The sequence below is a fragment of the Sceloporus occidentalis genome, unplaced genomic scaffold, assembly GCF_023333645.1.
Source record: "Sceloporus occidentalis isolate IW3139 unplaced genomic scaffold, rSceOcc1.0.p SCAF_178, whole genome shotgun sequence".
Classification (NCBI taxonomy): domain Eukaryota; kingdom Metazoa; phylum Chordata; class Lepidosauria; order Squamata; family Phrynosomatidae; genus Sceloporus; species Sceloporus occidentalis.
Genome location: NW_028317158.1, coordinates 143,702 through 149,145, shown reverse-complemented (window position 1 = coordinate 149,145; position 5,444 = coordinate 143,702).

Genomic DNA, 5,444 nt, shown 5'->3' with positions numbered 1-5,444 from the left:
ACTATAGAAACGGAAATGTTTATGACATTATTTTTACAAAGGCTTTTAATTGGTGTCTGTAGGTATTATTTGCACTGTCCCTATCCATACCTCTGAATTTTTATTTTACCCCACCTTCCACCCGGTCATCTATCTTTTTCTTACGTCTTCTTCAGTTCCATTAATCCAGTCCTGTTTCTGTCGTTTCACCCCGTATTCTACCAAATTCTTATCCTGCCCCTTCATATATTCTCCGCAGTTTTGTTTCTCACTGAACTAAATCTTGGCATGTTCCCGAGTATTTGATTCTTACACCCCGCCAAGTGCTTTGTTCCTTAACACACTTAATTATTGCAATTGCATCTTTGGAGGCCTTCCAGAAATTACTCTTGGCCTACAGCGGTAGGGAGAACATTCAGCAACTGCTTATAAGTCAGTTTCTTCAATGTATTAAACATTTCTTATTATGTGTGTATAATCCACATGCACCCTGCTTTAATATGTGGCACTAAAACCCAAACAAAGGATTAAAGGGGATATCCCTCATTTTTGGTATACAGCACTGGGGGGTTATTACTATATACAGAGCTGGGGGGTTATATTACTGTATACAGCACTTGGGGTTATATTACTGTATACCGCACTGGGGGGTTATATTACTGTATACAGCGCTGGGGGTTATATTACTGTATACAGCGCTGGGGGTTATATTACTGTATACAGCGCTGGGGGTTATATTACTGTATACAGCGCTGGGGGTTATATTACTGTATACAGAGCTGGGGGTTATTACTGTATACAGAGCTGGGGGGGTTATATTACTGTATACAGCGCTGGGGGTTATTACAGTATACAGAGCTGGGGCGTTATGCTCAATAAGAAAAATATTTTGTTCTCCATAGGACATCACATTTTTTAATGCATTGTGTACCAACATGTTGTCTTAGAATTGTATTTAAAACACCACCAACTAGTTAAAAATCTTCTTACATCTTACTAATCAGTGCAGAAAAAAGAAAATGTTGTAGGAAGTGAAATCTACGGAAAGAAACAGTTTCATAACAGACAGGACAAGATATTTTATTACCAGTATACTAAAAAAAATGCATTTAATGTATTAAGAAGCATTTACAGTTTTTTTGTACTGTATATTTTAGGTGACACTGTCCCTTTAAAGGCAGTATCAGGAAAACATTAGATAAGACACATATCCAAATATTCGGGAGATTAAAAAGAGTGTGTTTATATTTTTTCCGTGTATTGCTATGGCAACGGGGAAAAGCCATTGCTTTTATTGGCTTTCTGTTTAAGAGACATTGTTATACCAGAAGTCTCAGCCTGTTCACGTAACCAACCAAGAATGTAATCGGGCAGTAGATACTAGGCATGAGCAGATTCGTCAAGTTACTGAATATATATAGGCAGATATACGATCATAAGGTGATAAATGCATACATGGGAACGCTCTTGGTTTTCCCCGGAGGCTCCGAGTGAAGCTCCACTTCTCCGGGTCACCGCTAAGAATCTCTGGGTCGCGGGAGCAGGGTTGAGGAAGGCCCCACTCCCCGCCCACATCTCAACATGTCGCCCCTCCCCCCACATCAGCAGGACCGCCTACCAACATCAGTGGGACCGCCCATTTACATAAGCAAGACCGCCCACTCACATCCCGTTGGGCTTCGGGTAGCTGGAGCCTGACTGTTCCCAGGTATGGATATATGTCTTTAGTATTTCCGTCCCCAACTTAAAGAGACAGTATCATAAAAACCCTCAAAAACTACTATACCCCTTTTTCTCTGGAACACCTTCTCTAGCCCCTGTACTCTACCCCTCTAGATTAGAAACAAGGTCATCATTAACCTTTTTTCCATTCTTTTTACTGTTTAATTAATACCCCACGTAAAATTGGTGCTACTTACGCTGTTCAATTTAACACTTTTATAACTATTATTACATACACCAGTCTTAGTACTTCTGAATGCTTAAACATTTTCCCAAATAGAATACTTTTATCAAGGAAAATTGTGTCCCCTTCCTGATTTTGCTGGGTTCACTTTATTGTCATGTGACACAAAAACAGGCACTGATAGGCTGCCTCTGTAGAAACTGGAAAAGTTTATTAAAAGTCTCCATGTCTTTTTTTTTATGTGCTTAAACCTTCAGCGAGAAGAATAAAATGACAAATGTGCTAAGGTTTATTTTCTTAACGTGCTTGAGAGTGCAATTAATGCTTTGTCTGTCTGAAACGGCAATTTCAAATATTGCCTCAGCTGTTAATAATCGGAATTTAAGAAGAAGCTGAAGCCTTCGCTTCTCGCAAAGCAATAATTTGCCGTCAGGTTCCTTTACCTCTCCAATGAATTAGTTCGCTCTTCACACATACGCGACATTATCTAAAGCGATGATTCATTTGGCAACTCTGTCCCTCTGTCCCTCGCCGTAACTTCAATTGTAACGGAGGTGCTAAAAGCTATTCGAAAATGCAGCTTTTCATATATACAGTTAAAAATGGATGAAAAAGGGGGTTATGCAACTTTTTGGAGAGAATGAAGCCCACGGGGGCCAGAATGGACTAGAGTGGGCCCTGACAGAGTGCTGAGCAGGGCTAGGCTAAGGCAGGAATTGTGGATTTTAGGGGAGGAGTTTTGGTAGGAGGATATTTAAGTTTGGTGATCACAGGGGTAAGGATCCATTTTGTTTAACCTTACCTGGTGGTGTTTGTCCCACCCTCCCTCCCATTATGTGGTTGAGTTTGTGGAGTAGTGTTGCTGCATTAGTCACAGTTGTGGGCGGTAGCTTGCCAGGTATCCATGGGGTTAATGTGGTGGTATGATCCTTGGTGGTCATAACCGGTGGGAGGTTCCTTGCAAGGAATGGTGCTTGGAACCTCGGGTCCGGGTTGGGGCATCCTGGTATGTCCCCTCCCAAATTGGTGTGTGGTATGGTGTTGCTGCATTAGTCACAGTCGTGGGCGGTAGCTTGCCAGGTATCCAAGGGGTTAATGTGGTGGTATGATCATTGGTGGTCATAACCGGTGGGAGGTTCCTTGCAAGGAGTGGTGCTCGGAACCTCAGGTCCGGGTTGGGGCATCCTGGTATGTCCCCTCCCAAAATTGGTGTGTGGTATGGTACCTGGATAACTTGGCAAGCTAGGTTGGTTTTGGTTACGTCATTGTCTCTGTTAACGCATCTATGTTTATTATTTCAGGTTTTACAGGACAATGACTGTTAAATAAAACGGCTGTGGCCTTTTCAAACCCATCTTGTGTGTTGGTGTTTTATTTAATTGAGCAAATGAGCCAAGCCTGGCCCGTGAGTCAAAGCTACATCTGTCAAAAAAACAATACAAAATTAAATTATGTGTATATTAATATTTAAATATCGATGTGTTAGCGTGTGTGTGTGTGTGCGTCTGTTTATCTCAAAGATGGTTGGAGCCGCCTGACTTGTCTGATTTGAGAGGGAGACACAAGTAAAAAAGCGAGACATGGAGTTCCCCGCAGAGCTACTTGTAGTCTCTCAGGGTCCGACACATGGCTCTACACCAAGTTATCCCAAAGTTGGTTGTGGTCTCTAGAATCGCGTAGTCATCTGGTACCGGTACAACTGCAGCTTCACTCCAATTAGCAACACTACCTACAGTATACACAACACCATTTTGGCCCTGCTTCCAGGCCTTTGGGTAGAGAGTAAATGAAATGGGTTCTTTACTACTCAAGACTGCCCGCCATCATTAATATTTTTTTAATAAAGTATTAAGTATGTAAGTAATACATATTTTAATGTTTTACCTCAAACTGCCATAATTATTTCTCAATCTAGCACTCTCCAATCATGTCCTCATGACCTGGAACAGCAATAAGAGCCCATGCACTATTGCGCGCAACGTGATTATGAAAACGTGGAGGCCACAAGTGGTATCCAACATCTCACACGGAAGCCATGTAAGTAAAAACTATATCTTGAGATCCCCGTAGAGCCATCTGCAGTGTCTGTCAGTGTCCTACACACAGTTCCCACAGAGGAGGCTCTCAGAAAAGTTGGAATGTTGGGCTCTCGTTTGTAAAAGGTCCATCTTGGAGCCTCAGGTGAAGCAGAAAACTGTCTCATTGCCTCAACTGGCTGTGGCCAACGGGGAGCATGTAATGAAGAACAGGAAGAACTTTCCCCTGGATAATAAGATCTTGGGGGCTCCACAGACCAAGCTTCTTTTACAACTTATCAGAGCTGAGGTGAAAGGTGAAAGGCCAGAAAGAGCATGGTCTCTGACTTCATGTAGTTGGGCTTTGCATCTGAAATCAAGTGCCGATCTGCACAGAGGACTGTCACTTCATTCATGTTGAATGAGGTCTTTTATCTCAGCTATGCTTCTTCTTCCTGGCCTGGTGACCCTTCTAATCTCAGGACTCGGGACTCATGAGGTCCATGAAAAACTTTATGCAACAGACGAAAAGAAGAGGTGAAAGAGGAACGCCTTGTTCACGATCGGAAGCCTGGCTTGCTCGAGCTTCGATTCTAGTTTGAATTTTGTCGCTTGAAAGCTTCTGTATAGACTGTATAATATGATACAATATATAGACTGTATAATATAAGCTTGTGTATAATAGACTCTATTGAGGTCTGTGTTCCCGCTTACCCTGTGCCACAACACCTGCTGGCACACCTACCTAATAATGGTACGGTCCTGCAGTAACACAACAGTAACACACCACCACTTCAAAAACCTTGCACCAAATTCTTATTGGCCTTCCATGTTTTAACATTTTTTTTCCAATAATTTATACTGTTTTTGTGTGAAGTTTTGTATGTTTGTGTAATGCCATACTTGTACTATTCCTTTAAGATGTTTCCACACACCCTTTATATAAACAGACCGAGGCCCACCTCCTTCATAACTGACAGCCATTAACTTTAGTATCAGCCAATAGCAGAATAGACCGTCCTGCCCCTCCGCCCTTCTTTTCCGCCTTTTCTTTCGGCACGCCTACCACTCGATGCCGCGTTAATTTTTAACCCCTTTTCTGCCGCAGAACGCAGCCTGACGCCCTAAAGGTAGCGCGTTTTTTTTTGTTTTTTTTTTGCTCAGCAACGCTGCATGAGTTAACGGCATCCGTAGCCGCGCCCCTTGTTTATGTCTGCGAGGAATCCGTCCCCCTTTCTGCCTCCATGTTGGGAAGGTCAGCCGAGAGCGAAGGGGGAGGAGAGGAAAAGGAAAGCCTGTCAAGCCGCCCCCTCCTCGTCGCGGACCCCGAGCCAACCGCCCTGACCCGCCGCGGGCGACAGCGAACCCCACTCCCCCGGCCTCCCTCTCCGGACCCCGCCTGGACTTCATGCTGAGGCAGCGCAGGACGAGCCAGGGAGCCGACCCGGCCTCGGACACTCGGGGCAGCCTGAGCGAGCCCAGCGAGGAGCTAGCGGCCGGATAGGCGGAGAGCGGCCAGCACTGCAGCCCGGAGAGCGCCGGCC